This window comes from Tamandua tetradactyla, chromosome 7 (genome assembly GCF_023851605.1).
Source record: "Tamandua tetradactyla isolate mTamTet1 chromosome 7, mTamTet1.pri, whole genome shotgun sequence".
Taxonomy (NCBI): Eukaryota; Metazoa; Chordata; class Mammalia; order Pilosa; family Myrmecophagidae; genus Tamandua; species Tamandua tetradactyla.
Window position 1 is genome coordinate 136,697,987 of NC_135333.1, and position 23,236 is coordinate 136,721,222.

Genomic DNA, 23,236 nt, shown 5'->3' on the forward strand with positions numbered 1-23,236 from the left:
TGATAAAGCAGTAAAAATTATTACTTTTTTTTACATCTTAACCCTTGGGTATATTTTATGTGATGAGATTTGAAGTACACATAAAACATTTCTGTATACTGAAGTATAATGGGTGTCTCCAAAAAGAGCACTTATGTAAGTTTGTTTGAGTTGTAAGCTGAACTAGCTACTTCTTGTTGGGCAACATAATTTTTACTTGAAAGAATAACTGACAAAAATTATGGTGATTCAGACTTCACAGACATTTTCTCAAAAAATGAATGAAGCAAGACTGTCACTTTAAGGAAAAACACCTGACAGCATTTGTTCTAATAACAGAATTTAAGATTCAAGTGAAAATTAGAAATTTAGAAAGTTAGAATTCGGGGGAACTTGTATTCAGCATCTTAAGTTTGACAGCTTCCCAATGCTTAAATACATTTCTGATGAATTCAGTAGTGACATTAGCAAATGCAGTTTTGTAATATTTGTTGTATAATATAATGTGTCAACCTTTGGAATATTTGCATACCTCAATCAACTAATATTCTCCAAATGACCAATGAATAATGTTCATTACTTTTTAAAATTATCTTTTAAAATCAAGAAATCATAAAAGATTCATTCAAAGTATAAAATAGACCAATGGATTTATTTATTTATTTATTTGTTGCATGGGCAGGCACCAGGAATTGAACCCGGGTCTCTGGCATGGCAGGCGAGAACTCTGTCTGCTGAGCCACCATGGCCCAACTTAGACCAATGGATTTTAATGTAACAAAGTGACAAAGTTTATCGATATGGGTTCAGCTTGCACCAACCTTTATGTTAATATGTAATAGGTTTATTATTATTTTAAATAAATAACAGTTTTTAAATTTCTGAGTTTTAATTTAGAGTATAGTAAATATTGATAGATATGGCATTCATAAACAAAAGCTCTTTGGAGGGCCTCAATAATTTTTAAGAATCTAAAAGGAACCTGAGATCCAAAAGTTTGAGAACCATTTTCCTAGGGAAAAACAAAACATACTTTAGAAAGAAGGATATTCTCTCTGTCCCATTGCTTTCCAGTCTTCCCTCCTCTACTCCTTCTGGATAGACCCTGCCGAAGCATTCTTTGGAGATATCAGACTCATTCTTTCACCTATTGGCCATATTTGCCTACTTTTTCCAGTACACCAACCACAAAAACACCAATTTCTCCAATATGCCAATCAGTAAGAGGCCTTGGTTCTATTGCCTGAGGAAATCTGGGAGTTGGCCCTTCTCAGAAGCTGGGCTAACCTGCAGCAACAAAAATACCTTCTCACTCTGATGAATACATTTTATTTTCCATAGTTGTTTTTAGAATCATTATGAATAGTGGCCATTCTTCAATTTCTCCAACCAATTCTTATTTTTGAATACCTCATGTTTTATTGGATAAGCTGTTCAAGCAGAAAGATAATTATTGGGAACCCTATCAGTCAATAAAATGTCATTAGATCATCTTTACTGCACACATTGAACTTTAATTATTGTGGTTTTGTCATGATGTGTAGAGACATTAGACTGAGTTATTCTGGTTCTAAATCAATGGAAGTAAACGGAAATTTAAAGAATTGATATATATGAGGAAATGATATTCATGATGGAACATCCTCATATGTCTAAGTTGTGTTTAATGCTGGGGCAAATGAATCTAACTTAAGAATAACACGCTACAGATATATGAATGTGAATGTTTCCTATGCTTTCTGCCTCTTCCTTTAATCCCTATTTGAGATGAATGAAATTCCAGGAAGCCTCTGTTCTGACTATATTATATCACATTGAGATCATTTCATTTCTAAGACATAGCCAGTGTTTTTGTACCTCAGCACTTTCCATTTTGTATGTACAATTTAAAATGCGCTCTAGCATTTACTAAGGATATTCCATATCTGTTCTAATCTGCTTCTAGGGGCTTCCCTTTCCAGCAGAGGCTGGAAAGACAAAAGCTGTATTTCTTATACTCCTTTGAAGGCTTCTGGATTGATCGAGGTTCCACCAACAGGATGCAATCATGTGAGTCTTGATTTATAAATGGAGTTAAGTGAAACAAGAGACTGGGCAGAAGACATCATTTTGCTGGGGTAAACCAGTCTGTATGAGAATGAGACTGTGGTAGTGACTATGGAGTCAGGAGCTCAAATGACACTTGTGATTTAACAGATGGCTTCTCGATCAAGGCAAGAGCAGCAGTGCAGTTCTGCAGGGGCTTTGGGAGTTGTCCCAGGAAACTCAGCCTAGGGGCTATGTCTTCAGCTCCTCCCCCTCAGTGATTCCATAAGTCATTTTAAATCCTGCACTAGGTCCCTTTCTGCTTCCCTTAGCTGGAGTTGATTCTGTCCTCTCAACAGTGACCAAGATTTCCATGAAGACATTGGTCATCAGACATGACACTATCATCTACATTTTCTTTCTTTACCCATATCACAGTCACGGTACATATAGCTGGTATCATATACTGGCCTGGTGATACAGTAGCTTAATTTCCATCTAAACTTAGAAAATATATTATCAGAAATTGATGCCAATACAGAAGTGGGGGTTGTTTCTTAGCCCAGGGTTTTAGTTGTGACTGGTTTTCTGGGAGATCTGCTGAGCATTCTTCTCCCTGATTACAGCTCTCATGCATCACAAAGGCACAAAATATCTTGTGTTTATGCAATGCTTTTTATCATTTTAAAAGTGCTTTCATGTACATTACCATAGTTAAAGTTCACAACAATTGGAAAGCAGAAAGGAAATTAATTGACACATTTTCTTTGAAATGAAAGAACTAAACTTCAGAGAAATAAGTTATTTGCTTAAGTTTGGTAGATAAAAGATAGAGGCAAATTGAAAGGTGACTGCTAAGGGGTGTGAGGTTTTTCTTTTTGAGTAATGAAAAAGTTCTAAAATTGATTGTGGTGATGAATGCACAACTCCATGATTATACTAAAAGCCATTGATTGTACAGCTTGAATAGATTGTATGGTATGTGAATATATCTCAATAAAACTCCTTAAAAAAAAAAAGATAGAGGCAGGACTAGCATCCCAGGACTTCTGTCTACTAGTATAGCACTCTTTCTTGAATCCTTCTTTGAAGCATGCATATGCTTAATTAAAAGCCACTATATATAAGTGTCATATGGCAGTAGGTTGACACCTAACATCCATTTTCCTTTCTTTTTTAGAAACAGAATCCCAATTTTATTGGAGAAAACACTACATCTAACAAAGAGAACATATTTCCCATTCTTTATGGGAATCTTTATGCAATTAGATTCTGGTCAATGAAGTAAAAGCAGAAGTGTTGGATGGGACTCACTGAGAAAGCAGCTAAAAGAAAGCTGGCTCAGTTAGGACAAGAACTCTTTTGTCCATCTATCTTCCCTCCTTCTTGTTATTTGGAATGCAGGTGTGATGGCTAGAACTCAATTAGCCATATTGATCATGAGACAATTTAGAGATAGATGTCATTTGCTAAGGTTGAAATAACAGATAAAGAAAGGGAGCCTGAATCCCTGAAAACTTAACAAGTTTCCATGCTAGACTTGGACTTCTTACCTCTAGACTTTTTTTTTATATGAGAAAATAACTATCTTCTTATCATACTTTGATTTTAGGTTTCTAATTACGTGCAACAGATCTTAATCCAAACTGATACGCATAATTTCCCCAAATTATTTCTATTTTAAGGTAATGCTGTTTCAAATAAATGCTTTCATCAATGAGTAGTCAGAGTAAAATATTTATCTCAGACAATAGCTGTCCCAAGTCACAGAGTCCACCTCTGAATGGAGATGTGCCCTTAGATTCATGCTAAATTTTGGAGAATCAAAGCTAGAGTCTCTGTGTGCATCTTTAAGAATAAGTACCTGCCTTGCATCAGTGTCTTTTATATATTACATATTCCCTTCAAACTGGTACAAGAACATTTAGCAACATAGGAAAGCTTGTACAAAAATCACATGGGTTGGCACAGTCCATAGAAATTCCATAGTCCACCTTGGCTCATGCCTGATATATTGTGGATAAAAGTACTGTTGGCTATTAGCCCTTTGGACTGGCTCACATTCCTGGCAATGACCGACCCATTTTATTTATGTTCAACAGACTTAAATCTGTTAGATTGAGGGTCAGTCATCATTGCTAAAAGCTGGAAAGGCAAATTAAACGCTCTTCCTCTTTCATAAGATTCTGTAGGACACTGCACAGAGAGTTTGGCTTGGAAGTAGCACCTGACCAGAGTTCCCTTGTTCCCTTGGTCCACATGCCTTTGCCTTTGTCCCAACTATCCAAAGGTTCTTATCCTATTTTGTGCCACATACCCCTTTAGCGGGTGTGGATCCCTTTCAGAAAAATGTTTTAAAATCTATCAAATAATATACATAGGCTTGCAAACTAATTATATTTAAATACAGCTGTCAAATATTTTTGAAATTTGATACAGTTCTATATGTGCTTCTTTATATATAGCAGTCGGTCCAATAATGACCATACTTTCAAAATAGAGAAGAGGATAAATGGTATTTGGAGATACCAGCAGCAACTCTACTATGAAAGAAATGCCTGTGGTTTCTACCGGAGACAAAATTACAGATACAGTTAATATGATTGTGGTTTGTAGCCTATATTCATAATGGAAGGAAGTACTAAATTTCAGCTAGGGATTAGTGAAAATGAAGATGTAACTTTTTTCCCATCATGTACATGGGCCCCTGAATTCTAAGCACAGATGCTTTGGTAGTCCCTGGACTTCAGGTTAGAAAGTCCTGCTTTAAGCCATGAAAGAGTCCTGGTGAGTCCTACATTCCCATCAAAGACTCCACAACAGCTCTGCCAAGGTTATGGACTGTTTTGTAAAATGATTAGATGCCTGACAGGATTGGTCCTGAATTTTAGCACTTTTCACAGCTCAGGAGCCTGGGGAAAGCTGTAATGTATGAAATGTAAGATTCTAGTCACTGTCATCCAAAAAAGGTCTAAGTTGTAAAATGTTAACTCCGCTGCAAATGACAAATGACATATTGCAGTTACAGGCCAATGCATGGATTAAAGGAAAAACGAACTCTCTGCCAGCCCCTTGAGTCATCTCTTCAGATGAAAATTCAGGAAAATTGGCTATGCATTTATTCTGTATAGATTATGTTTTGGCCAACTTGCAGATGAAAGACTTCAGTCTCAAAGACCTTATTTGGGACGCCCTTCTGAACACTAACATTGAATATGAAACTAAGAAAAAGAATAAAAATCAAATTCTTCTGGAAATTCCCCATAAACATTAAGCTCCAAGCTTTCCTTAAAATCCAATTTGTGAAAGAAATTTCTACAATAAAGTGGTGCTTGACAAGAACAATTTAAAGAAATGGTTCTGGTATCTTTGTCCACTATTAAAAAGACATACACAAATAAATTACGGTGAGGAAGTCACCACAAAGAATACGCACTGAATTTTTTTCAAAGTCTAGAAGCTTTTAAAAGACAGCCTCTGTATTATTCACAACACTGGATGAGAAACTAATCTTGGAGTCATGTTTGAAGCCTACCTTCAAGTCAGTTCACTGAAATTAAGAAAAATCAAAAGAAAACATTTCTGAATTTAAAAAGATACTTTAAAGTGGAGCAAAATTTGAGGGTAAAATTGTCTTTTAACCAAAATGATACATTCTCTCGACACAGTTTACTATCAGAAATTGCATTAGTAGTTACAGAATCATACAGAAAGCTTATAGATACAAAAGGGCATCACTTGGAACTCTCAAATGCACATGACACCAGATGAAGAGTCAGAAAAACCTTTTTAAATCTTTACTCTGCCACATATTTAACTGTGTCAGCTTGGACAGGTTCCTTAACCTATCTGATCCCATCTGTGAGAATAATAATGTTACCTGTCTCTTAGGATTGTAATGAAAATGAAGTAAGTAAATAACTGTAAGATACCTAGAACAGTTCCTGGCACAATTAAGCACCATGTATTTTATCATTAAACGATTCTTGTGAGGAGTAAATGTGCTATTACCTACAAAGTTTTTGCATAGAGTCTGGCATATACTGAATCTCAATAAATAGTAGTTCGTGCCATAAATAAAAGTATTAGCATTGGCATTTAAAAATATTGTAGTTAGCATTTGTATTAGCATTAATACAGTATTGCTATTGATATTAGTTTGGATATCAATATTGGTATCAGTATACTATGATGCTATCCTGGAATGCACACCCAGATGAGAAGCCCCTCCTCAGGATGCTATTGTTCTGGGGAATTCCTTCCTAACATGCCCCAAAACAGATGAGGACTGGGGTCCATCATCTTTCCTTGGATTTATGGCAACGTCAGAAACGGGTCTCAAATCAATAATTCCAGGGCTATGTAACACGTAACCATGTAACCATGGCTAGAGGCCTGGTACCATTATCTTTGAGTTCAGACAACAAGGCTATGCAAAACTCAGAATACAGCCCTCCTTCAATAATATCCAGTTCCTGGCTGGCCAGCAGGAGACAGTCACACTGCCTTTGGTTCCCATGGCCACCAGCCCAGCTCTGAAAAGACCAGCCATTTCTGGGCTCACGCTGAATTTATTAAGAAAAGATTCAATGGTCTAATATTAGTGTTGAAAAAAACTCTTCCATGAAATCACATAATCCAAAATGTCTAAAAATAAGATCTTGAATTTAGCTCTGGGAACAGAGATTACCCTAGAAGCCATCTATAAATCACCGACAACTACAACAGAGTCATGAGACATGTGTAATTTCCATGCCCACCCTTAGGAACTCTGGGCTATACATCTCATGTTGGCCATGTCTAAATAATGTCTCAGCCACCACCAACTAAGCACCTACTATATGCCAGGAATCCTTCATAAAAGACCCCCAGTTTCTCATAACAGCCCTATGAAAGAGGCATTATTGTCCCCATCTTAGGAGAAAGGAAACAAGCCTAAAATGTTAAATTATTTGCCCAGGATCACAGGGTTACTAAGAGAAAGAGCTAGAATTCAAACCAGAAGTCCCCATCCCTAAACCTAGTAGTCTATCTCAAAATCTGAGACTGGGTGAGAGAAGGAGCTATCACCATCCCAGGACGAATCTTTCCTCTAATTCCAAGGTCCTCTGAGCAACAGCAGTACTGCGGAACTAGAGCATTCGTGCTGACCACACTTCTGATGGTGGCAGGAGAAGGGGAATAAAGCGAGAACAATAAAAATGGCAGGCTGCATGACAGAAGCACCAAGAAGGTAGCGGGTAAAGTAACAATGCTTGTGGGAATTCTACAGCTACCATGTTGGTCTGAGTAATGCAAAGCCACAGTTGACTGCCAACCAACGCCCTCCAACTCCCTACACAGCCTCCCCCAGACACACACCCTCTGACTGGGTGACCTAAATAAAGAAAGTAGACTTGTCAATGGGCATAAATGTCAATTAGAACCAAGTTACAAGGTACTAGGAAAATGTCATAAGAGGACAGAGCTCCAGTTAAACTGTACCTAGATAGAACCATTAAATATACTCATACACCATTTAAGAAATGTACTCACCCACTGCCTAAAGGTAGTCCTGGGCCAATCTCTGGAAAGATCTTCATACACATCACTTCTTAGAGAGCTCCTGCCACTTCAGCCCTTCAGGAATGAGATGTGTCAAGAACTTAATCAGATTTAAAATAAGCAGGCATGGGAGGCAGAAAGACATAAATGAGAAGAGGGGAGGTCCTAGAAAGTTTTCACAGTGCATGAAGTCTGCCTTTAAAATCTTACCTCCTTCACTGTATGTGTGCCTCCCCCATCTCTTTGCACATTTTCTCTTCCATCCCTGCTATCTGGTTGACCAAAGTTTCCTTCCAGGATCCCTTATAAAGGCTTCCTCTCTCCTAAAATCCCCCCAAACTCATTTGCCTCTTCATTCTTCTCTTTTCTCACTCTCCACCTTCATCAAATCCCTTTCCCTCAGTTTAAGAATTGGAAAAGTGATCTGACTAAAATAATCGATAGCAAGTATAAATGAACATTATAAAGCTTCAGGGAAACTTCCAGAAGAAAATCTGATAACAGCCATGTGAACACGTGGAGAAAATGTCCTTGAGGAAATGAGGATTTCTCTTAATCACTTGGTTGAACCAGTCCTGATGAAGTAAAAATAAAAAAAGAAGGCCTCTGTCCAGCTGGGAGAAAGAGAAAAAGGAATTCGAAAAATAAGATTTTTCTCCAAAGAACAATCAGCCAAGGCTAGTTAACCTGCCAAGAATCTCCAAGCAGCTGGGGTGGGGGTTGCTCCATAACCTGGTGTTTGTGGTGGCCATAACCTCAAGTTTATCACTGCACTGACCACAAAGTGTTGGGAATAAGAACACAGTGATAATGGAGTCCAGACAGTTTTGCTAAAAGCAATGCTACTCCATCCATCTGCTCTGGGTATTCCCTCCAGCATTGTCTGTTGAGATTTGGATTCTGCCCCCAGAAACTTCTAGATCCAAGCAAGAAGCTGATAGGGTAAGAGAAAAGGAATACTGGCTGACTCCTCTGTTCTTAGGAGAGGATGTGAGAGGTAACAACTTTTGTCCTTCCTCCCTCCAAAATCACTTCTCAGCTGCCCCAACCCCTGTTTTGCCAGAGAAACACAATTTTGTTTTACATAGGCCCATAGGCCCACTGAGTAAGAGTCAGGAGCTTTCATAGAGGTTCTCAGAGCAGTTTCCTGCTCTACTTCATTCGATTTTCCCTCTCTTGGCTTGGCTGTGCAAAATAATTACAATGATGTTTATTAATATGAGCTACCTACAATTTACACCTCACCATCATGCAGCACAGTAATCATTAAATATATATCTAACTTTATAATAGCATTATTTGATTAAAATCCTAAATTCTGTTCACAAATATTCGTATTTCATTGTTTATTGCTCAAGTGGTATGATCATTCATTTACAACTTTAAAAAAAATTAGAGGAATCATTAATTAAGAGGCTAGGTTCTCATACCCGCTCTGATAATAATTAGCTGTGTGGATTTAGACAATTCCCTTAATCTCTTTGAGTCTCAGTTTCCACAAACATAAAATGAAGTAATTGAACTAGAAAGCCCTCTAATTTATCATCCATCTCTACAATTTCTCAATGTGATGATTACCCTAATATTGAACATTCTTTAATATTACCAACACCCTTTAGAACCTCACAGGACCTCAAAAAATTGTCAGAAAAGTTAGTTATGTTATGATAGCCTGGCATTGACTAGACATAATATATGTCCTAGGCGTTTCACAAACATGGTTTCATTCCATCTTCTTCACAAACCTATGAAGTAGACATTACTATCCTGATTTTACAGAGAAGAAAACGAACGCTTGGGGCTCCCAATTCAGAGCTGGAATTCAGATAACTGAACTCTACCTAATTTTAAAGTCCGTGTTCTTCAAGTCACGTCTTAATGTCTCCAAAATAATTTTGGGCAATGTAAATGAGGTTAGAGATTGGTGTGATTCTGCCCCAAATTTGGAATACATCTTAGAATGTGAGTATAAATGCCTGTGTATTTCTCCTTCTCTCCCTCCACCACTTCCTCCTCCTTCACCTCTTTCTTTTCATTCCTCCTCTTTAGCTAAATTTCTCTACCAATTTACTTCTTAATTACCTGTGCCTTTTTCATAAAATAAAATTTACAATGTCTACAAATATTTCAGCCACTGGAATTAATTAATTGCTGAAATATATGATAAACTGAAGTTTACTAATTTATTCTGAAAGTCAGTAATCATATAGAAAATATCCTATAATGATGTATCATTTATACACAGAGAAAGAATGCCACAGTGTAATGCATAAGCTTTGGAGTTAGGTAGACTTCACATACCGGCTCAGATGGTGAAAGCCCTGTGACTGGGGGAGGGTCACTAAACCTCACTGGTTTTGTATTTATTTATCCATAAAAGAGGTGCAATAATGACTAATGCCTTCCTCAGCGGATGAAGTAAAGGACTGAAGGTGCTAATATGAGAAGATAGCTACAGTAGTAACAGGTGACATTTATTGATTGTTGATTAGGGGACAGGCAGTGTCTATTTTACTGTATTATCAAACAGTTATAGTTTGTAAGCTGCTGGACAGCAATATACCAGAACTAGAATAGATTTTATATAAGAGAATTTAATAAGTTGTAAGTTTACATTCTAAGGAAGTCAAAGTGTCCAAATTAAGGCACCAACAATAGGTGACCTTCACTCAAGAAAGGCCGATGGGTCTGGAACAGCTCTGTCAGCTGGTAGTCACGTGGCTGGCATCTGCTGCTCCCTTGCTCCTGGGCTCCGTTGCTTTCAACTTCTATTCCTGTGATGGTTCTTCACTTTGCTTCTCTGGGTCTGGCTTTCATCTCTTGGGTGTCTCCAGGTTCTGCATTGCTTAACATCTCATGGCAATGTCTGCTGGGCTCCAAGCATCTCCCAACATCCATGTCTCTGTTCTCCATGTGTCTGCATCTGTGGCTGCTCTGCTGTGAAGTTTCTGTTGGCTCTGTGGTTTCATTTCCGACTCTCTCCAAAATGTTTCCTCTTTTAAAAGATCCCAGTAAAATAATCAAGACCCACCTGGAAAGGGTGGATTCACATCTCCCTCTAATCAAAGTTAATACCCACAATTGGGTGTGTCACATCTCCATGGATATAATCTAATCAAAAGTTTTCAGATTGCACTATTGAACCAGGTTTAAAAGAATCGGCTGCCTCCACAAGACTGAATCAGGATAAAAACATGGCTTTTCTTGGGTACTTAAAACTTTCAAACCAGCACACAAATTAATCCTCACAACTATAGAAGAGCTAAGTCCTGTCATTATCTTCATCTTACAGATGACAAAACAAAGATGCAGCTGGATTAATAAGGTACCTAGGGTCATACAGGTGGAGAGTGGCAGGGTTGGGATTTCAACCCAGGCAGTCATTTTGGGGCCTAGACGCAACGAAAGGAGCCTGACACAGAACAGAAACTCAATAAAGACATACATTCTTCAGCCCATAAATGTATAAAGACATTTATGATATGAAACTGGTAAACATATTATTTGCTAAGGTGAATTAATATCTAAGCCTAAAAGTCCATGTGTTTTTGTAGGAAATGTTGTATCTGAATATCAGAAAGTATAAAATGACCCACTTTAAATAAGGTCTGTTTTAAATAGCACACCCTAGAGTATTTTCCACAAAAATTGCCAAGCATTTAGAAAGGAAACTTTAAAGGTGTGTATGTGTGTGTAAAACAGGTGGTGGGAGCATCGCACCCTCTGATTCTTTTTTAAATTTTTTATTGTATAATATAACATATATACAAAGCAAAGAAAGAAAAATCAATAGTTTTCAAAGTGCTTTTCAACATCTGTAGTTACAGGACAGATCCCAGAATCTGTCATGGGCTACATACGATCCTGTCAGATTTTTCCTTCTAACAGCTCCAGAATATAGGAGGCTAGAAGGAATAAATATTTTTTTATCATCACAATCAACTTTTTTTTCTTTTTCTGTAAAAAATAACATATATACAAGAAAGCAATAAATTTCCAAGCACAGCGCTACAATTAATTGTAGAACACATTTCAGAGTTTGACATGGGTTACAATTCCACAATTTTAGGTTTTTACTTCTAGTCCTGGAGACTAAAAGAGATATCAACTTAATGATTCAGGGATCATATTCATTTGTTAAATCCTATCTTCTCTGTATAAGTCCACCACCACATTTGATCTTTTTATCCCTCTCTTTAAGGGTATTTGGGCTATGGCCATTCTGTTTCATGTTAGAAGGGGCTGCAAAAAGATGGGGTAGGGAGATGGGAACGATCTGATGTTCTGGAGAGGCTGTCACCTACTGATTTTTATTCTGACATTTGGTAAATAAACTCTTACAATTGCCTTTGTCTTTGATACCACATAATTTAGTCTGGACTTGACCCTTAAGCTTGGAAGCAATATGAACAGAGTTCATCACAATTTAGGGGGAAATATTTAAGCATCTGAGGCTCTTATTAGATTTCTAATTTAATTTTTTGTTGCTTGAGTCTCACCACATGATATAAATCCCACAAAGCAAAACAAAAAAGAGAGAAAGAGAGAGAGGTAGGGAGGAAGGGGGAGAGGAAGAGAGGGAGGGAGGAAAAGAACTTCAGGCTAAGGCAAAAGGATATATATTCCCTAATATCCAATCAAAAATGAAAACCTTTTAATAGAAGATGTCCATCAAATACTTTAAAGATAGAAATTATTGAGACAAAAATATAATGTTAGTAATATTCATCATTGTAAAATCCAGGTATACATCCAGGCTTTCAGAATGAAATAATAAGCTAATCTATCCCTGCAAATCAAAAGAAGTAATTTTATTGGAAATAAAATGCATTGCTTAAGTATGACATGGGGAGAGAGTCTGCAAGTGCGGATACGGAAAATTAGACAAGCAATGTGACAGTGGCATATGGGCAAAGGGTGCCCCAAATAGTTAGAAATCAGCAGTTCTGGACTGTTTCAGCCCTGCTATGTAAGTTATTATTTGGTTTAGGGTAAACTATTTAAATTCTTCTAATGTAATAGAAATGATGATACAATCACAATTTGGGTATGTAGGACATTTGAAAATTTAATTTAGAAAAAATTTGAATGGAATACCAGAGGCATTATCAATATATCTTTCCATTTTTATTTGATTTAATATTTAGTACGTCTAAGGTGAGTTGAGGCGAAACGTAATATATCTCAAATATGGTAGTTTGCTCCAGGTTTGAGATGAATAAGAAAAGATGCAGCTAGAGAAGTCCTTGCTACTAGATCTCTTCTTTTGAAGTTATTCTTCATGTCCTAAAAACAAAATATACATGTAACATTGTGAAAATATGAATCTTACTGAATGGGGGGGGGGGGGTAGACCTAGTAAATTACTCAGTTTGCACACTCAATTTTGCTTTCTTGACTAAAGTTAGATATTAAGAAATAAAAATGCTAATTACAGTGAGGCTCAACAGCTGGGAGGAGAAAGAGCAACCAAAACCGATCACAATTTTATTTTCATTTTAATCAGCTAATTGGGTTAGAACCCTACGGTGGAAAGAAGAACTAAAGAAGATCAGTTTATTTTTAGCTTTTTGCTTTAAAAATTCTTCAGCTTATCTCTCAGCTAGGAATCAAAAGAAAAGTAACTGTTTTTAAAAGTAACAAAATGTTAACATTTCTTTCACATTGGCAGCTTTGTCCTAATGAACCCAGAGTTTGACTTGAAGACATCAAACCTCCCCTCTGTTCCTTGCTCTGAAATTCTGGCTTGTGTCTGAGGAAGTTTTACCTTCTGTGTTAATGCACTGTGAATGAACTCCCTATAATTTTAAAACATATAGCACAGCCTCATAGATATTAGGTTCAAATTATTTACCAGTTCACTGTGCTTTTCTTCCATGAATAATGTCTAAGGGTGTAAAATTTTAAGGGGGTAAAATCAATGGGGGCCGGCCACAGTGGCTCAGCAGGTAAGAATGCTTGCCTGCCAAGCCCGAGGACCCGGGTTCGATTCCCGGTGCCTGCCCATGTAAAAAAAAAAAAAACAAAAAAACATAAAATCAATGGACTCAGCCTTTTATTCCTCCATCAACAAAGACAAAAACAAACCTAAAGCAGGCTTGGCTGAACACCTTTCCAACCAGAATAAGCTGAGTCAGTGGTCTGTCTTCCCCTTGACACTACAATACTTGCATTTCTCTTCAGACCTCGCCTTTTCTGCCTTGAATTCACTGTTATTGTTCTATTTGTCTTACTCTCCTCTGTTAGGTATAAACTCCCTGAAGGCACTATCTTTATTCCATCTCAGATTACTCCGCAGAACCACAGAACAACCTCAGTATCTTGCAAACAGTATGTACTAATAGCGAGTTCAATGGTGTTCCCCAAATATTTATGTCTACCTGGAACCTCAGAACGTGACTTCATTTGGAAACAGGGTCTTTGCAGATGTAATCAGTTAAAGATCTCAAGAAGAAGTCATTCTGGATTTAGGGAGAGCCCTAAATCCAATGTCCTTATAAGAGGAGGGAGGACGCAGAGGCACAGAGAAGGCCATGTGATGACAGAGGCAGCCATTGGAGCTATGCTGCCACAAACCCAGCAATGCCGGGAGCTGGAACAAGCAAGGCAGGAACCTGCCCTAGGGCCTTCAGCAGGCACATGGCCCTGCCAGGACCTTGATATCAGAGTTCTGGCCTCTAGAACTGTGAGAGAATTAATTTCTGTTATTTTAAGCCACTAAATTTGAGGCAATTTATTACAACAGTCCTAGAAAACTAATGCAATCCTTAAGAAACTTTGTTATTATTTTTCTTTTTAAATAAGAAGTTATCCTACTTTACAGATTAGGAGATCAAGAAATAACAGGAGTCACCTAAAGTCAGTAAGCGGGGAAAGTGGCAATTCGTAGTCTATTTCTATGGTCTTTGTCAATCTATTAAAGAGTCAATAAATACCTTATCAGGGAATTTTAAGTAGTAATGGCTGGCTACTCTCACATGGCTTCAGGCCATCCATTGTGAAGACTGCAAACTTCATGGCCCTTGAGGTCTTAAAGTTTATATTTACGTTTTCAGTGGAAATGATTAGGACAGGGATACTTGACTCTGTTTACTCAGATTTGCCTTAAAGCATGATGTCGTCAGTCCACGTGGTTGTTAGGGCTGGGCTGACCTAACCAGTTTTTGATGGAAAACTTCCTAAAAAGTCCAGGTAATGCAGGAAGTAGGAGGTGACTCACTGTTAGGAGACCACCTCCTTCTGAGTCATTCTCCACCATACTCCTCAGGATAGTGCAAAGAGCCAGAACATCTTGACCCCAGGGAAATTGTGAAATGGGCAAAGTCTGGTTGTTCTCTCCTCTCTCCACTCCTCTCTGTGCTGTCTCCATGGACCAGCCCCTCAGGCTTCCAGGCCTGGCCTCATCCGGTCATTGCTATCCTGCTCCTATTCAGACTCTGTCTCCTGATTCTCTTTACTCCTGGTCAAGGCAACCTTTTCCTTTCCAGGCAACATATATTCATTTCACTATAAATGTCCCAGTCGTTACTGCCTACTCCAAGGATGACAAATAGATATCGTCAAATGTGTTAATTGCATCTGATTGGTAGTGGGGCTGAGCTGGAAGGGATGTGGAGGCCCTTCTAGGCTCAGTGGTAAAGGGTGCTTTAATGGATAAATGATGGTGCTCTAGGCATGGACACATCTGCCACATATTTGCCATCCCTGACCTAAGAGGAAATGCTGTCAGTGGTGGGAATCTCCAGATAGTCAGAAGGAAAAGAACTACCCATTGCAGTCCCATGTGGCTGATGTATTGCAGATCAGACTGTGTGTTACTTTGCAAATGATGTAACTCAAGAAGCTTCCAACTCTATCACATGCAGGGTCAGTTTAGGCCAGAAAGGCTAAACAGTTTTTAACTCATTTATATCACCTAAGACACTGTTCCATTTTTAATATTTTTTGTTGTTGTTCTTTCAAAGTAAAGATTGGGGATCTATCTTTTGGTTCTGATTATAAATTGGCTCATTACTTATTATGTTCTTTTCTCTGTAGTGTTCCAACTGGACATGTTATTCTTAATTCCCGTTCTAAAAGCAATGTTATCAAATGCCATTGCCTAGCTACCACATACCGCTGTGCTGAAAATACTTCAAGAGTTGAAAAGCGAACATGCTTTACTATGTATTCACAGAAATATGAAATATTTGAGAAACAAATGGATTCCCATTTCTTGGAAAATTATGGTACAAAACTAATCTACTTAACAGAATTGATGTGTTTCCAAGCAAGTAGAAGAGGCATACTTTCATAAAAAGACTCGTAACTTGTATTTGACTTCTTTTTAATTTGCAGAGGTGCTGGCAGCACCACTGACAATGGCAGAGTCCTCCATTTATTTATGTATTTATTCTTTCTTTCTTTCTTTTGCATGGGTAGGCACTGGGAATCGAACCTGGGTCTCCTGCACAGCAGGCAAGAATTCTGCCACTGAGCCATCATCACACTACCCCACTGCCAAAGTTCTTATGGCTATCCTTGAGACTTTGGCAATTGCCATTAAAAAGGAGACTGCTTTAAACCCTGTCCCACGAGAGTTTGCCCAAGAGACCCTTACCAGTGGATCAAAATCACTGCCAGCCCCCAGAGCTCCTTGCCTCCACTATCCAAGCTTCCACATAGTCACCACCCACCTGAGATATCACCCATAGACCATCAGAGGAGCTAAAGCAGCCCCAAGGAAGCTTGGAAAGTAGGGGAAATGTGTCTCCAATACTTGGCCTTTATCTTTCATCTGAAAAAGATTTTGGGCTCTGTGTTGAAGATCATATCTTTCTTACTCATTGTTCTGTCCCCTCATATCTAGCACAGTGTATAGTGTACAGTCGGTGTCCAAGAAATCATTGTTGATGATCCACCCATGCTTTGGGTGAATAGATGGATATATAACTGAATGAATATTATTCTTTCAGGGGTGTTATATTAGTATTTTGGCATGATATAAACAATAGACCTCCAGATTGCTGTAGTCAGTGGGAACATTTGATGGTTTGACACAGGAAGTAACTATCAAGTGAATAACTTTTTTAGTTAACAGAAGTCTTTTTGATGTAACACTCAACCTGAAAGTTGTTTTCTTCCTGTTGAGATCAGGGCCATATGATACATTGAAGAGAGGAAAGAAATTCCTGAGTATTAGCAGACAGCTATAGAAATCAGCACTGGAGAATTTTCCTTGACAATAGTTTCATACATTCCAATGTTTGGATCTGCAAAATAGCAAATCAGAGAGGGGATTAGCTAAAGCTAGATAAATACTGTTGGTAAAGACTCTGCCTAAAGTCTCAACGTGAAGTATTATTAGACTCCATTGTCAATACATGATTTATCAACCCTGATAATAGAAAGTTACTATGCTAAGGTGCATCGGTGGGGAAATGGGTGTGGGACAGGGTATAAAGCATTATTAAACAAAGACAAATGATGTAGCATTAAGACAGAGATCCCTTCTTTCTCCATTATCTCTAGGTATAGCTTTTCCTGTACCTCATTCAAAATGATTGAAATATAGGACAGAAATTTCCTCTCTCTCTCTCTAAAGCAGCTTTATTGAGCTATAATTAACATGTAATTCATCCACGATAAATATACAATTTGATGCTTTTAGTAAATTTATGCAGTGTGTAACCATTACCACAATCCATTTTCAGAACATTTCTAACACCCCCAAAATTTCCTGGTGCTTGTTTACAGTTAATCCCCACTTCTACCCTAAACCCCATGCAATTATTCTTCTGCTTACTAATCTTTGTAGGTTTACCTTTTCTAGAAACTTCATATAAGTGGAATCATGCAAGATGGAGTGAGTCTTTTGAGTCTGTCCTCTTTTACTTAGCATAAAGCATTTGAGGTTGAGCTATGCTGTTGAATATTTCAGTATTTTGTTTCTTTTAATTTCCGGATATTATCCCATTGTGCAACACCATGAGTTGTTTATATATTCACCAATCATTGGCAATTTGGATTGTGTCCAATTTTTAGCTATTATAAAATTTTAATAGTTTAATAGCTAATTGAACATTCTCATACAAGTCTTTGTGTGAGCATTTGTTTTATTTCTTTCTTGTAGCCATCTAGGGATGAAATTGCTGGGTACTAAGGTAAATTTATGTTTAACTTTTGAAGATATTGCCAATCTATTTGCCAAAACGGTTGCACCATTTTAACTTCCCACCAGCAGTGTATAAGAGTTCCAGTTTCTTCACATCCCCAACACATGGTACTGTCAGTTGTTTGACTCAAAGCCATTCTACTGAGTATGTAGTGGCATCTCAGGATTTATTTTTTAACTTTAAGCTTTTTATTATTAAATACTTTCACACCCACAGCGACGATTATGAAGACATACCCCATCCTTCCAGACATCCAGGACTACCAGTTCGAATACCTGCCATATCTGCTGCACCATTGCAATTCATCTATCTATCATCTGTATATGTCTGTCTATCTATACATTTTCTGAACCCTTGAGTGTACATTGTATACATCATGCCCTTGCACACAATATTGCCATGTACATTTCCTAAGAACAAGGATATTCACTTATGTATCCACCTTAAGGATAGCTATCAACTTTAAGAAACGTAATATTGATATAAAGCTTACAGTCTATATTTCAATTTTTTTATATGTCTCAATGATATACATCCGAGTCTTCTCTCCTTCTTTGTTAGATCCCACCTAGGATCATGTATTGCCTTTAACTGCCATGGTCTCACTGTTTGCTTTTCCTTCCTTCCTTCCTTCCTTCATTTCTTCCTTCCTCTTCCCTTCCTTCCTTTCTTTCTCCCTCCCTCTCTCCCCCCTCCCTCCTTCCCTCTCTCCCTTCCCTCATTCTTTCTTTTATTTTTTTCTTTCTTCATATATACAGTATAGAACTTCCCATCTAACCATTCCAAAAATACCATTCAGTGGGAACAATTACATTCACTGTGCTGCATTACCCTTACTACCTTCCATTCCAAACAGAAACTTTTCCAAACAGAAACCCTACACCTATTTTGCATTAATTCCTCATTCTCGCTGGTCCCCACCCCTGGCAACCTGTACTCTAATTTCTGTCTATATGAGCTTGCATGTTTCAGATATTTTCTTTGTAGTAACCATGGGACTTAAATTTAACATCCTAGATCTATAACAATCTAGGATTATAACAGGCACAGTGTGGGCCTATTTGGTTTATCCTGTTTGGAATTTGTTGAATGTCTTGGATGTGGATATTCATGTCTTTCAGTAAATTTGTTAAGTTTTCAGCCACTATCTCTTTGAATATTCTCTCTGCCCCTTTCTCTCTTTCTTCTTCTTCTGAAACTCTCATGATATGTACACTGGTTCATTGTTATAGATGATCTATAACATCTATGACTGGTTCATTGTATAGACCATTGTTATAACGAGATCTATAACAATTTCATTTGCCTTCATACCAACTTAACTTCAACAGTATACACAAACTATGTTTCTATACTCCTCCAATCCGTACTTTTATGCCATTCTCACAAATTACATTTTTATACATTTGAGTCCAAAACTACTGATTTATCATTACATTGCTTACATTTGCATTTTAGATCCGTGGGAAGTAAAAAATAGTTACAAATCAAAAATACAATAATATTAGCATTTGTATTTACCCACTATTGTTACTCTGAAAGCGCTCTTTATTTCTTCATGTGACTTCAGTCTATTGTCTATTGTCCTTTCCTTTCAACTTGCAGAACTCACTTTAGCATCTCTCGTGGGGCCAGTCTAGTGGGGATGAAGTCTCTCAGGTTTGTTTATCTGGGAATGTCTTGATCTCTGTTTCATTTTTGAAAGACAGTTCCGCCAGATAAAGAATTCTTGGTTGGTAGTTTCTTGTTATCAGCACTTTAAGTATGTTTTCTTGCCTCCATGATTTGACATGTCACTTCACTCTTGCAGCTTTCAGGATTTTCTCTTCATTTTTGACATTCCACAGTTTGATTATAACATGGCACAGTGTGGGTCTATTTGGTTTATCCTGTTTGGAATTTGTTGAATGTCTTGGATGTGGATATTCTTGTCTTTCAGTAAATTTGGGAAGTTTTCAGCCACTATCTCTTTGAATATTCTCTCTTTCTTCTTCTTCTGAAACTCTCATGATATGTACACTGGTTTGCTTAATGGTGTCCCACAGGTTCCTCAGGTTCTGTTCACTTTTCTTCATTCTTTCCTCTTTCTCCTCCTCAGACTGAATGATTTTAACTGGCTTGCCTTCGGGTTCACTGATTCTTTCTTCTGCCAGCTCCATTCTGGTGTTGAACCCATCTAGGGAATTTTTTTTTTTTTTTTTTTTTTAAAGGAAAGACAGAGAGAAGGAAGGAAGGATAGAAGGAAGGAAAGAAGGAAGAAAGGGAAACATTTAAACATTTTCTTGTTTTATTGTATTCTGTTTCTCCGTTTTTGTTACATGGGCTGGGGCCGGGAATCGAACCGAGGTCCTCCGGCATAGCAGGCAAGCACTTTGCCCGCTGAGCCACCGCGGCCCGCCCATCTAGGGAATTTTTAATTCCTTTCACTGTGGTCTTCAGCTCTGTTTAGTTTCTTTTCATAATTTTCATCTCTCTATTGATATTCTTTTTTGTGTTCATCTTTCATTTGCCTGGTTCCCTTTAGTTCTTTGTCCCTGTTATTCCTTGGCTCTTTGATCATATTTAGGTCCATTTTTAAAAAGTGTCATTGTCTGATACGCCCTAGGTCTGGTCCTCCTCAGTGATGGTTTCTAGTGCTTTGATTTTCTCCTTTGCCTGGGTTATCACTTCCTATTTCTTTGTATATTTTGTAATCTTTTGTTGAAACCTAGACATTTTGATATTTTAATGATGTTCTGTCACTGGCATTGAGACTCTGATGCTTCTGTTCCTTAGCAGCTGTCCTTGATTCAAGTCAACCAGAAGAAAAAGAAGTAGAAGGAGGAGGACAAGAAGAAGGAGAAGAAAAAGTTAAAGAAAGCCCCTCTCCCAGTTTTTGCAGATTGACCTGTGCAAGTGCTCTTCTTCATGGCTTGTCCATACAATGAGGGTAAAGAATAACTCCAGGCCAAAGCTTCTCTGATTCTTTCTGTGCATGCTTCTTGAGCATGCACATGTCCCTAGCAGATCCATTGTTTACACAGTTCTAAATGTCCCTTCTTCCCTAGGAAACAGTATCCTCATGGTCCTGGGCATTTCACTATATCCTACAGCCACTAATCCCCTGCCCCAGGCAACGTGATTTAACTGCTGTCCCACAGTGTTCTATAGAAGAGGTCCATGAGGTGTCTTCTACATGCAGGGCAAGTTCTGGAACAGCCAGTCCCTCAGGCCACCACCAGACAGATTGGTCCAGACATACATGCTCCCAATATGTGCATGAGGGTTACTCTGCTCCCTCTGGAACCTAGATCAGATATTCATACTGGGAACATGGGCTGGCTTTGCATTGACCAGGTGAGGGGGGGGGACAGGCCAGTCATAGTATGATGAGATTCTACTGATTTTAAGTAAACTTTTTCTCGATTCAGCACACAGCCTGAGACTGCAATACTTTAACTATGTCCTGGAGCTTTGAGAAAGATGTTTCTGCCAATTCTTACTGATTATTCAAAGCTTCTGTGGGGTAATGGAGTCACTCTGCCATCTTGATCAGGTTGGGGCCTCTCATTGTGATTTTAATTTGCATTTTCCCTAACTAAAGATGTGGAGCATCTTTTCCCATGCTTATTAGCCATTCATATAATTTTTTTGGTAAAATTCTTCAAATCTTCTGCTAATTTTTTAATTAGGTATTTTATCTTCTTATTATTGATTTTAAGTATTCTTTTTTCTGGATACCAGTCCTATATTAGATATATGATTTGCAATATTTTCTCCTAGTCTGTGACCTGTCTTTTCATTCTCCTAATGGTGCCCGTTGGAGAGTAAAGTTTTAAACATTAATGAAGCCCAACTTATCTTTTTTTTTCTTTTATGAATTTGCTTTTAATGTTAAATCATATATTTTTCTTCTTTGTTTTTTGTCTTTTATTTTTTGTTAAAGACTTTATATCTGTATATTTGTTTGATTTGTTGCATATACATATATGTCTAAGTTAACTACATAAATCTTTCATAACAAATTGATCATCCAATTGTTCTCCTCTATATTTTTCATAAAATCACACATCAAAAATTCCCCAGTGAGTGTTTTAAAGTGAAGTGGACCTGTTTGACCAATCAGTATATAATAATATGATGGCCCAAAGGCTAGATAATTATTAATAAAAATACTTATTTTTCTTGAGGGACTACTGTGTACCAGGCACTGTCTTATGCTCTTTGTAGTTATTAACTCATTTAATGCTTTACCTCTAATGTAGTAGGTACAATTATTATCATCACACTAGAGGTGAGCCGACACTCAGAATACTTAAGTTATCCCAGGAAGTTGCAGAGCTAGAGTTTGAGCTCAGGAAAGCTAGCCCCAGAGCCTGCCCTCAACCACTATGCTATACTGCCTCTAAGACTTCTGAGAGGCTTTCCCTCGCAGAATAACTCCCCAGATAGAATCTGTTTCTGCCACTTCTGTTGTGTGAACATCCCACTGCACCTCTCCTTCCCTCTCCCCACACACAGTCTTTGCTGATTAAGACCACTTCGAAAATAAATTAAGCTGAGCATATCATACTCTCACTCTCACTTGAGGCTTGAGAAAAACTGGAATTGAGAGCCAAGTCAAGTCACTGGACAGCTACAGACTGAACTCACTATGAACTGCTGCTGCAGTCCCAGGACTTTCCTCTGCCTGCTTCTGGTAATGCCCTACTCCTTTAGCTAGCTCGGGTTGGTGTCTGTTATTTGTAACAACAACAACAACAACAACAACAAAAAGTCACTACTACAGGCAGCCCATGGCTGAAGCTCACTCTGTCTATGGGCTGCCCCATTACTCTTCAGGTTTCAGGACCCCTGTCCAGACCTGCTGCCTTCACTGAGCCTTCTCTGAGCACTGGAGACACCTGCTTGTCAAATGTCTTTTTCTTAGGCCAGGTTTTCTGGTTCTGCCAAGGGAACAACTAATGAGACAGAGCTGGAAGAACTTCATCTATCTTGCTTACTCGTGGGTAGCAGGTGTGGACTCTTACAGAGGATTTCTGAAGAGAATGGTACTTTTGTTTTTTAAACCAAGGCTGGCTTTAATGGCTGCCATTGCGGATCAGATAAGAGAGAAGAAATAATATTTCTAGGCAGTAGGGGCCTTTCTGCACCCCCTCCTATGCACTACCTCTAAGCAGCAGCTTCTTCCCTTCTGCAGAAGATGGGCTGGTGTACAAGGAACCACCACTACATTCCATGGAATGATAACGGTAGTTCCCGTGGGTGATTTCAGAACCTGCAGCCGCTCCAAAAGTACCATTGGTTTAGTAACTGACAAGTGCAAATTCTGATTTGGGGCCATATAGTTTGGGAGAGCCAAAGCAACCTAGATTCAAATTCCAGCTCTGCATTTACTAAGGCAAGTCACATAACTGTTTGGAGCCTGTTTCCTCAACTTTAAAATGCAGTTGGTTGGAGAATTCATCTCTGAGAAAAAAAGCCTGGCATACTGCCTTTCCTATAACTATTCAGGTTTACCTTTTCAAAAGGCAGTAACTCCACAATTCTTTCCA

General features: G+C 38.2%; 1 long non-coding RNA gene across 1 annotated transcript; it reads right to left on the bottom strand.

Annotated features, from left to right (window-relative positions):
• Window positions 1–12,669: 12,669 nt before the first annotated feature.
• On the bottom strand, window positions 12,670–22,912 carry LOC143642677 (uncharacterized). Its single transcript, XR_013155791.1, has 3 exons — window positions 22,852–22,912; window positions 16,653–16,799; window positions 12,670–12,834 (listed from the first exon to the last, which is right to left on the bottom strand). It is a non-coding gene; the product is annotated as an uncharacterized LOC143642677 (long non-coding RNA).
• Window positions 22,913–23,236: the final 324 nt, after the last annotated feature.